The sequence below is a fragment of the Lepidothrix coronata genome, unplaced genomic scaffold, assembly GCF_001604755.1.
Source record: "Lepidothrix coronata isolate B3197 unplaced genomic scaffold, Lepidothrix_coronata-1.0 Scaffold52, whole genome shotgun sequence".
Taxonomy (NCBI): domain Eukaryota; kingdom Metazoa; phylum Chordata; class Aves; order Passeriformes; family Pipridae; genus Lepidothrix; species Lepidothrix coronata.
In genome coordinates, this window is record NW_016690232.1 from 4772408 (window position 1) to 4784154 (window position 11747).

The 11747-nt window shown below is 47.3% G+C and overlaps 1 protein-coding gene across 1 annotated transcript in view; it reads right to left on the reverse strand.

Moving 5' to 3' along the window:
• The window catches only part of RASAL2 (RAS protein activator like 2), a 189903-nt gene extending 178174 nt beyond the window's left edge, over positions 1 to 11729 (reverse strand). The window contains exon 1 of the mRNA XM_017815821.1: positions 11551 to 11729. The gene's annotated coding sequence lies outside the window, so the exon portion shown is untranslated. The remainder of the gene's footprint in view (positions 1 to 11550) is intronic.
• Between the last annotated feature and the right edge of the window lie 18 nt (positions 11730 to 11747).

An 11747-nucleotide genomic window follows, 5' to 3' on the forward strand; every position in this document is an offset into this window, starting at 1 on the left:
GCTTGGGGGGAAAGGGGACTTTCAAACAGTGGGCTGTTACAAGATATAAAAACTATTAAACCAAACTTCCACATACCAGCTCAACAGAGTTTACTTGTGTCCCAGGTCTTCAAGCAGATGCTGTGGCAGATCCCTGAAGGTGTTTTACAAGGACATCAAACACCTATGTCACAATCTTGCTGGTTCTTGACCACAGGACATGGATTCAACCAGGGTAAGTGGCAGCAGCAACTGCTCAAAGGGCAGCACATGGAGTGTAATCCCAAACCTGTGCGTTCAGCTGTCAAAAACCCTGGCATCTTGTCTCTTCTCAACACATCTGTATAAGCTGGGGGGACCATTTCAGGTTTGCACCTTGATTTTCCCTCCCTCTAAGCAGAGGAGAGCATGCAGATCCCATGGAGGTGAGGACTGCACAGCACCCAGGTGGGATATAGCCAGGGAGAGATTCAGTGAACAGCCCTGACCCGCTGAATTTCATCAGTAGGAAGTTGTAAGGGGCTGCAGGAAAGGCAACTCTTATAAGCTAAACCCACACAGATGCAGTATGAGCTTCAAACCCTTCAACACAAAGTTTCTACAAAGAATTTTGACATTCCTGGTGAACCTGTCCAGAGCTGAGAGCCCACAGGCCACACGCAGTGGGGAGTGAATTCCCTGTTCCCTTCCCTGGGAAGCATCCTGGGCAGGCACCAACACAAAGCTGTCTCACCAAAGAGGAGCTCAGTGTCCATGTGTGCCTCCCCTGATGGGCTCCAGGACAGCAGCTCTGGCTGTGAGGGGCAGGGTCTGTGCCACTCTGCCTTGTCCAGGGAGCTGTAGTGGGGGTGTCCAACTTGTGGAATTTTCCGTAGCAGCTGCCAGCTGAATTGCCAAGTTCTCTGCTCCTCTGAAATACAGAAGTGGCCCCAGACAAAGCCATAGAGATAAAGCTGTGTCCTGATATCCATGCAGAGACAGCAGCAGAGGAGGGGACAGGCTGCAGGAATCATGTCTACACCTTGATCCATGCCACCCTCCTCCCCCTGCTCCACAGAGGAGGCTGCCTGAACAGTACAGGAGTGACATTTCCAATACAGCCTGGAATTAATGTACTTCTGCTTGTAAAGTCAGCATCAAACACAAGTCCCTACTTAGCAGAAGGTTTCACTTCACTACATCAAAGCTCTGTGCTGGGGCAGAGGGGAGGGGATTGCCCTCCTTCCCACAGCACATCCCTGAGGGCAGGGGGATTCCTATGGCTTAGAAATATATTGTACCTTCCAGAAATGAATGGCATGTTTGTCTGCTGTGCCATCTATGTAGTTTAAATATATACAGTGTTTGGCCACTGGCCTCAAGTTCCCACTTGCTATAAATAAAATGACAAACACACCTCCAGCCTGAGCTGCTCTGGGCTTCTCTGAGCAGAGCAGCTTCTGCATGGGGTAGTGGGTATACCTTTGGTCTCAGGTGACAGTGGCAGCTGGGAATGACACAAAATATGAGCTGGCTCTGAAGAGCAGCACAAGCCACAACATGAACTGCAGCTGGAGCAGAGAGAGAGGAGGTGAAGATGCTCACAAGCAGCAAAGCAGTTGACATGGCATCGAGGCCATTGTTGGGGACACAGAGTCACAGAAAGGTTTGGGTTGGAAAATACCTTAAAGTCCATCTCATTCCATCCCCTGCCATGGGCAGGGACACCTTCCACTATCCCAGGTTGCTCCAAGCCCCATCCAACCTGGCCTCGAACACTTCCAGGGATGGGGCAGCCACAGCTTCTCTGGGCAACCTGTGCCAGGGCCTCACCACCCTCACAGGGAAGGATTTCTTCCCAATATCCCATCTAAACATCTTCAAGGCAGCTCTGGAAAGTCACACTGAAATAAAAGCCCTCCTCAGCATGCAGATCATGCCTCAAGACCAGGTGCAAGACCTCTAGCAGATTCATCTTCTTTCCTCCCTCTCCTTGCAGGTTGGTGTGGGAACGGATTTTTCAAGAAAAAAAATTCCCTCTATTCCCCATAATCTGCTGCTTCCCAAGAATCTGTCTGCCTTTCAAGTCCCTACCAGGAATATGATTTCTCTATTTTTTCCTCTATCTCCTCCATTTCCCAGTATTGCCAGGAGGAAAATATCCATGCCCATGTTGAAGCACTCTCCAAACTAGAAGGGGTAAGCATGGAGCAGATTCCTCAGAATATTTTAGCAAAGCTCCTTTATTTTGTAGAAGCAGGGTTTTGTGTGCAATTAGGCCCCTGGCACAGAAGTCTCCAGAGTCCTGCTTCTCTAAGAAACAAAAATATTGAATCAAGAAATCCCATTTTCCCCTCACCCTTTTTAATCTCCTTTCATTGGGTTGGAGCCAGGGAGTCATTAACTCCTGGTCGGGTACTGCAAGGCCAGGATTGCAAAATGCTTAATGGCAATGTCACAAACCCCCACTCCCTTCCCTTACCAAAGGGCTTGTGTTCTTAAAGAATAATGTGCTGGGATAATACTTTAGAAGTGGATTAGTGGATCCTGATGTGCCTTCATTTGCATTTCCCCCCTCCGGGCACCTCTGAAGGTGTTCAAATAATTTTTTTACTTATTTGATGGCATTTTAATCCTTAAGTAACAGCTTAACTCCACAGAAATATTTATATAGCCACCACCCAGCACACTCAGGGATGTAGAATACAGGAATACCCAGGAGCTGGTCTGGTCCTGAGTTATTTCAACAGCAGTAGTGGATCCCAGGAGTGGAAAGCCCAGACTTGGATGCCGAATTCTTCCCTTACATCATTCTGCCCTTCCTGCTCACTTACCTTCTGTGAGGTTGCCACACCAATGGCCACCAAAAGCCATCCAGAGGTGACTCTGCAGCTCAGCCACTGTCCACAGCCACACAGATCTCACCTATCCTTCCTGCACCAGTCCCCACTGGCCTTTTCTTCCTATTCCTAAAATTTCTAAAAACAGACTCCAAAACCAGCACAAAACACACTTCCAAACTCCAGCAAGTTACAGCTCTGGCAGGTATCCGAGCAGCTTGACAAAAAGGTCTGATCTGACATGAGGTCCAAAACGAGAAAGGTGACAGAATAAAGGTTTGCTGTGCGTGTTTTGAACAGGGAACGAATTCCCCAGCCCATCCTGCCTCCAGCAGTGATCAGCAAGGAAGGGAGACTGCTCTCCTGTCGTCCCTCCCCCTAGCCCACCACATTCCCAGGCATTTCTGCCGGGAAAGGAGGATTGTGCTCCCGACCCTGCATCAATCCGGCTCGGTCCCAGGAGGGTCGATTGCAGACACTGTTTCCTTTATGAGACTCCTTTATGCAAACAAAAGGAACCCGAATCTCCGCTAACGAGCCGTCTGTGACTCTTTGAAGCTTAACGAGAGAAACCTGAGCTACAACGGACTGTGGAGTCACCACAGCCGAACAGTTTCATCTGACAGCGCTGCAATTTGTCTGTGCTGTGCCCTGCTGTTCCAGCATCACAAACTCCGGCTACACAAGCTGCTTCAGCGCTGCCTCCGGTTCCACAGAGCTTCCTCTGCTGCAATGCCCCTCCTCAGCCTGCCTTGGGTGCAGCAGCGACTCCCAGTCCTGCTCGGCAGCGCCTTAGGCCCTGGAGGAAGTTATTTAACTCCCGTCCATCCTTTAAAAGCTTTGCAAATTCATCACATCACGCACAGCTTCTCATTACAGAAGAAAAGAAGTGGGTTTTAAGCTTATTTCGCTGGTAATAGCAGAAAATGGCCCATTGCAGCAAAAAAAATGTGTCCAAATAAGCTGTAAGCCATAGCCATCCTGCAGATAACATCCAGCTCATTTTAGAGCCTTGGAAGCACTCTACAGGTATCCACTATTGAAGCATCACTGTACTTTAGATAAATGTGCTGCTTAAAGATAGCTGTCAGCACAGACTGCTGAATAATGCCTTCCTTTTATACATCAAGCTGTCCCCGAGTTATTGGCAACACCTAAAGCTGGTAGTTTGACAGCAGAAAAATAGTCAGTGTGACGGTGGAAGAACAGGACCCTGGCCCTGGGGCACTCACTGAGCTTCCAGCAGCATTTAAGGGCTTTTATATGTTATACACAGGTTACTGCATTTATTAGTCTCCAATCATCATCCTTCTGTCAATTTGCTTTAGAGAAACTGTGTCTTTGGTGTGTTCAGGTCACACCACAGAAGGTTCCACACACTTACACATAGTCCATACAAAAAGCCTGAATAAGCTGATTTCAAGCCTCCTTAACGGCATATATTCTGATATATTATTACAACTAGAACAGGTATTTATCAGTGAACGCTACTTACCTCTGCCATGCTTTCTCTTCATCTTCCTCTGCTCAAATAAAAAAATCTTGAAGCCTTGAGAGACTACTATGCATTATAGCATTACCTTTTCAGGGACAGAGAAACTTTTCTAAAGCTCCTGTTGTTTTTTCACACATATTTATTTAAGGTGAAAACACATCTTTATTGTCTTACTACTCTGGATTATTTTTTAGGTTTAATAGGATACATAACTACAACAATTATTTCATTTTAGCTTCCTTTTTAGCAATCAACCCTAGAGCACAGGCCCACCTTTTCCTGTTTCACCTCCTTGTAAGCCCTTTCTGGGCCTCTGAGTGTCTTTATAAGCTTTGGTGGCCCTGACTGGCCTCAGCTGAGCATCCCCACCCATGGGCTGGGGCTCTATATAAGTTCCACCTGGGGGGGAAGTTTTTCTTGTTTTGTAAGCTCAGTTGCAGAAGCAGTAGTCTCTACATCAGTATATCCAGCCTGGCCTTAAACCCTCCTGCTCTGGATGTAGTCAAGCAAGTTTAGCCTGGATGCTTTCCCTGGACCTGATTCCAACCTGTGGACTGACTTGCCAGCTGGACTTAGGACCCACTTCATCCCTACAGAGGTGCCTGATGCCTGGACCTGATGCTTTCCATCTCCTAGAGGAGGTAAATCCTTATTTTTATATTCTACTGTTAGTAATGTGTCATAATTTGTTGCTCTTGCTGAATATTTTCTACTGTTGAGGTGGTTGCTATGAACCATCTTTCCTGGAGTAGGGCTCTTTAGTTATCCCAGTGTTCTCCCTGTGCAGCAGGAACTGTGGTGGGAGCAATGACTCCCTGGGGTCTGATGCCCCTCTGCACACACACATCTGGATGGCAGGAGGCACCCTTGGGATGTGTTTCCCACTTGAACTCCTGCAGCCGAGTGACTACCCACTACCTGAGAAAGGTGTTGCCTTTCTCAGGAGCTGTGAAGGATTTCTCTAGCTCCTTCAAGTGTCTGAAGTTTTAGTACTTACAATCAGCAAAAATTGGAGTGGAATATCAACAGAGCACAGCTTTCAGAAACTCATTTTCTTTTGCCTTTCAAGCTGACAATAGGATTTTAAGAAAAACTTTGAATAATGGATACACTTTTGAATAATGGATGTTTCACAGCCAAAGTCCCTTGACTTTTCTCTCCGTGCCTGAACGAGAAGCCTTTTAATTGCACAACTCGTGGCGAGGAGGTACAAAATGCTTTGTGTCTTGTGCTGCTGATTAACTGATGCATATGCTCCCATTAAACATTCAGAGAGGGCTGAGTGTATCCCAGCCCGAAGCTGTGTTATGCACGTTGGGTTTTTATCAGCTAAGGATCTGGCACGGATTGTTTTCTGCTTTTCATTGTCTCTGTCATGGCTGCTCATAATTCTCCTCTTTTTGTGTGTGTGTATCTTGGATCCTTCCTGCTTCTAGGGAGGCATTTTTCCACATGGAGAGCTTGTACCTTGTGCTCTGGGCTCGTGTGGTGTGGAATGAGGTGGCCTTGTGAAGGGAAAAAGACTCCTGAGCTTAGACCATGGAATAAACTTTATTTTTTTCTGAAGTAGCAGTGCCTTTTGGTGAGAAATGGTGAAAGAGCTGCTTAGTGCCTGTGCCAGGCTGGATGCTCTGCCATGGTGGGATGCAGCAATTTAAGCTCCCTAAAAATTGGCAGTGTGGGATGCAGGGAAGGGGAATTAGCAGGAACACCAGTTGTCTGGGTCTTCCTTGCTCTTACTCCATCACACTGCTGTCTGTCCCTGGAGCTGGCTCTTCTCCAACTTAATTCAGCTTTCATGAAAGTTTAACTCTGCTGCAGAAGGGAAAAGACAAGTCACTGTGCCCCTGAAAAATGTAAAGGGTAGGTTTGGGGTCAAAGCTTTTTCTTTGTCCTCAGTTTCCCCCGTTCTCGGTGCAGTGCCCAGCGCTTTGAGTGAGCCCAGATGGGCTCAGCAGAGCAAAACTCTGCTGTACTAGTACTTCTCTAACTTCTGTCTGCACAAAAAAGCCCTCTTAAAACAAGAAGCTATGATCCCATCAGCTCCCCAGTTTTCTTGCCAACCACAAATCCAGCCCAGGGAACAAGCCTCAGTGAATAAATGCTGCTGGAACCTGGCTCTGTCCTGCTCCCAGCCCTCTGTGTTCTGCCCGTGGGGCCCTGGAGCTCAGTTTATAGAGGAAAATAGTGTGACCTTGGGCTATTTTAACTTACAGAAAAACTGTGGAGGCAGCTTGGGGTGGCACAGAGGGGCTTCCTGCTATCAGGCTTTTCTCTTTCACGTAGAGGTTCTTGGTGATCCTTGCCTCTACACACCATGGGAGGCTGCCAGCCAGGAACCTGGCTTTAAACAGAGTTCATTCTCTCTCAATTTTGCAGCTTCTTGCCTTAGAGGACAAGTGCAATTTAGCTTTATTTCGCAAAATTTGACATGACTTGAGACTGTGATTTACTGGCCTTGAAGGATATGGTATATGTAACTATGGAGGGCATAAGTGGCTTTTCATGGTAGAGGACTCATAAACTGAGATGAAAAAAAATGAGGGAAACATTACTGTCCAACTTTACAAGGTAGCAGTGGGAACAGGACACAGCCGGGCCATCTGTAACTGTCACGGGTCTTTATTGTCCCTGATTGTGTGTAATAAAGCTCCTGAATGGGCTCAAATGTGAAGGCAACCAGCGCTTGAGTGTCTGAAAAGACACAAGATGGCAATGTTTTCAAAAGGACACCCTTGGAATATCTCAGGGCTAAAGATTTCCAAGCGATCAGCTTTCCTTGCTACAGCACTTGGAGACCTCGGGAGAGGGTCTGTGTCCAGCTTGTGGCTTTACTGTGGCCACCAATAAAGGCACCTGAGAGTGAGTGGGGTGGAAATCTCCGAGGGCATCAGCATGAGGAGGGCAGAGCTCAGCATCCCTTCCCTGCTCCTTCATGACACAGACACCAGGACGTGCAGGAGTTGAACCCACTGGGGCTTGTTTTGACTTCTGCACCCCCCTCTTTGCCTTCTGTCCCCTCTGTCCCTTCCGATAGGCACAGGTCCAGAGAGACATTTCACATAACAAGGAGATTTTGGACAAGGAAAAACAACCTCCTCTTGGGTTATTTTGTGGGGGTTTTTTGTTTGTTTGNACAACCTCCTCTTGGGTTATTTTGTGGGGGTTTTTTGTTTGTTTGTTTGGTTTTTTTGTGTTTTTTTTTTTTTTTAATTGATGCCACAGGAAGAGCTGCAGAATTTGTCTCGCTTAAAAATTAATTTTCCCTGGCTGAGCAGGGGGTGGGGTGGGGTGGGTGGAAGAATTACCTCTGTTTGGTTTTCTGCATTCGCCCAACAAACATTTCCAGGTCCCTTGGTTTTATATGTTAATTTTCAGCTTAAAGGTTGTAAGGCATCACAATGTGGCAAGGCAGCAGGGGTGGTGTGACAGTTCCCAGGCTGCTCCGTGCTCGTTTTGTCTGCAAATGGTTGAATTTGCAATGTGTAATGATCTCTGTAAGGCAGTTAGAAGCGAGATAAACATCAATTTTATGGCTGGGAAAACATAAGGGGTGTTGCACAGGAAAACGAGAGGATCTGAATACTGAAAACTCTCCGACCTCCTCAAGGCTGTTGGGTTTAGCTCTCGAATCTCCAGGGGCCCTTTGTGCATTCCCAATCCCTTCCCATGGTGGGTCCAGCCAGGTGAGGTGCTGCAGAGCCTGCTGTGATGGGATGCAGGAGCAGCACAGCCTTTTCCTTTAGGGGTGGGGGATGCAAATAGCAAGAACTTGGTATTCACAGACAAGAATTAAGAGGTTTGGCTGAAGTGGGAACGAAGCAAGGCGAAGGCTGGGAAGTTTTCTGGGATTTGCTTTGTAACAGGAGCTCATGCAGGAGGCTGGGGGTCACTATTCTGCTGCAGCCAGACTGGGGATGTGCTTTGATTTTCACAAATAACAGCTTTGTGCAGCTCTGTTTCCTCACCAGATTACAACGCAGGGTATAAAATGCTTTTTCTTATTATGCTGAATGCCTCCGGAATGCAATTAATATTCTTGCCTAAGTCTCCAAAAATTAATAGGCATGTCTGGAAGCTGCCGAAGGTGGCTGTGTGTGTGTGCAGAAGGGAGGTGGGGAGGGACAGCTTAGTCCATCCCAGCTGGAAACCACCTCAGGTGGGGAAGAGAGGTGCAAAACCATCGGTGGGAACTTCAGCCCACAAACTGCAGGAGAATGTGGAGTGATGCTGTGACGGCTGGATCACATCCACGTGGGGGTGCTGATGCAGTGGCTTGCAGGTGGGAGCAGACCCCATCTCGGCTGCTTTAGGGGCCACCCCCTCCCTCGCAGTGGGATGTCCCTGGCCTGGGAAGCTCCAAATGCCACCCCCAGCTGGAGCAGGAGCTCCAACCGCTCCTTCCCTGTGAGCCCGGGAGGGGTGATCAAACTAATTAGTTAATTAGCTGTCATTGAGACTGATTGAGAATGAGGGCTCTCCCCATGCTGCAGGTGCTCAGCCTGTCTGGGGAACCTGAGCCCTGGGTTTCTTGAGTGGGTTTGGTTTCCTTGGTCTGTGTGACATGTAATAGACTGTCAAACGTTGTGAATGCTGGCAGTGCATTCAGGGCTGATGTTTTTGCTGTATAGAATGTTCAAGATGAGTTTTCACAGTTTATGTCGCTCGTTTGCTGCTTGCATTTCTGCCCTGCGTGATTCTCAAGACATCTCCACAAAAAAAAAAAAAGTGTGGTGGGTTTTTTTATATGTGTCTCACATTTCTAGAGGGCTGAATCTCAGAGATGAACAAAGCTTCCTATCAATGTTGCTTAAAAAAATAATCTTGTCTCAGAACCAATTAGAAGCAACGTAAATCACCTCAAAATAGCTTCAGATTCTGCAGCCATCTGGATTTCCAGTCTTAGGTTACAAAGGTTTTAGATGAGATTGGGTTTGGTGGGGGGGGAGGAACCGACCCGACAGTCTTGGTCTGTCTGTGGTCAGGGCCCCAGTGAGCTGCACAGACACCTGGAGGGCACGAAGAAAAATGTTTTCCACCTAATCTTGTTACTGTGACAACACTCGTGAAACCCTTTAAAGTAGAAAAAATTCGATGTTTTGAAGCGATAGTGGTGTCCCTTCAGCTCTGTGACAAATGCTGTCTGTAGTGTGTGCTGCCTGCGTCACACTGCTCCTGTGAGCTCGGTGGCAGTCCTGGGGCACAGGGCTTGGATTTCCAAGAAAGCTGTGAAACCTTTAAAATAGTGATTTCTCGGCCAGAAGCGATGTAGTTAAAGCGATGTGGATCCTTTTCTTTCCCTCTTTCTAGCCCATCAGATCCTTTTATCTCTGTTTTTTCATCTGTCACTTTTCATTCCCCGGCTCCATCCTCTGACTCTCCTCTTCCAGCACACTTTCCTCCTTCTGCCTTTAAATGAGTGCTCCTCTGCTGTCCATTTTAAACTACTTTTGCTCAAAGCTTGGTGTTGCTGATAGCATTTCTCGTCTCTTTCCCTAGCATGAACCAGAACAGAGTTTCCACCCATCTCAATCACAACCATCACAAGTTGCAGTGGGTTTTATGCAAGTTAAGCTCCCAAATCTTCCTTGCAATTTAAATCCCCCAGGTTAGGCTGGCAACAGCAGCCTGAGGATCATAGAGTTGGAGTATTTGGGTTGGAAGGGATCTCTAAAGCTCATCTAGTCCAACGCCCCTTGCAATGAGCAGGGACATCTTCCACTAGCCCAGGTTGCTCTAAGCCCTGCCAACCTAACCTTGGACACTTCCAGGGATGAGGCATCCCCAGCTTCTCTGGGCAAGCTGTGCCAGTGTTTTACCACCCTCATTGTAAAAAAACTTCTTCCTTACATCTAATTTAAATTGACCCTCCTTCTCAAAATCCTTATGTGATGCTGATTGAACCCTGCAGGTTCCTGGTACAGATTTGTCTTCTTGCTAGAAAACGGGTTGGAAACATCCAGCAGTCACCTCTTGGCTAGAAACCTAAAATTATTAGCCAGAAACCGAGTGGAATTATGATATTTATATTTATATGTGTAAAATATCATATTTATTTATATACTTTAAAAGTGGGTTTCTCATGGTCTCTAGGGATACTTTCTAGCTTTGCCCTGAGACCTGATCTGACCATAACAGACCTTTTACTTCATTCAAAACCTCCCAAAGTTTTGAAGGGCAGCTGTGAAATGGAGAGGAGAAGCTTAATTTCATTCTACTGCAGCAGCTCAGCAGCATGAAGGCAGCACTTCCCTGGTTTGTGTTTCTCCCAGTCGGATCTCAGTACGGCTGAGTGCTAAAGATATTTTTTTTTTTTACTTGAGATCTTGAATTCTGCAGAGACCAAGCACTTATTTCTTAGGATCAACAGGGGAAATTTCTTAGCTCTCCCAGTAGGGTGGAAATTTCAAGGTCTGAAGCTATAATATATGTAGTCTTTCAACATCATTAAAAGAGGGGTTTTCTGACAGAGCCACCGCAATGCAAAGCAAACCCTCCTGCCTGTGAATCCCAAATCAATCAGTGCTGTGGTGTCACGGTGGAGGTAATTTGGAGGTGTTGGAAAAGGAGGGGGAAGTGGCACATGGCTAAATTGCTGGGTGGCTAGATGAAGGATCGTATAAGTAGCTTTTACTGCAGTTTTCTGTGGTGCCATTTGCCTTAATTTAGTCCTTTTTTTCAGTTTTTAAGGTGCCTGGGTGAGTTTGGAAGAGGGCCTCCAGGCAGGAATCCCCAGTCACTTATAAAGCAAGGCCATTATAGTGCTATAATGACTTATTTGAGGCAGAGCTGGAGTGGACCCAGCTCCATCCTAGCCAAGTTCTGCCCTGGGCAGCATATGGAGGGATGGATGTGTTTTACTTTTCCTGTGGCTGGGTCCGAATTAAACTAACAACCAGTTAGCAACTAACAACCAGAAGGTTTTATTTATTATTTAGGAAGTGTGAGGATTTACAGGGGAGGGTACTTCATAGAATTATAGAATGGTGTGGGGTGCAAGACACATTAAAGCTCATCTCATTCCATCCCCCTGCCATGGGCAGGGACACCTTCCACTATCCCAGGTTGCTCCAAGCCCTGTCCAACCTGGCCCGGGACACTTCCAGAGACAGGGCAGCCACAGCTTCTCTGGGCAACCTGTGCCAGGGCCTCACCACCCTCACAGGGAAGAATTTCCTCTTACCATCTTATCTAAATCTCTGCTCTTTCAGTTTAGAACCGTTCCCCTTTGCCCTATCGCTATCTGCCTGGACTTACCTCATGGCATTAAAACAACTCCACAGGAGCAATGTCTGGCTTGTTTTGAGCCTGGAGGGCTGTGTGCTCCTTATCTTGGGTGAGAGGTGTCCCAAGGGGTGGAGAAGGTGACCCTCAGGATGCAGCAGCAGCGTTAGATCCCCTGGGAGCCGAGCGAGCGACCGCTCTGGGGCGGAGGAGCAGGGGCTGCCCTTTGC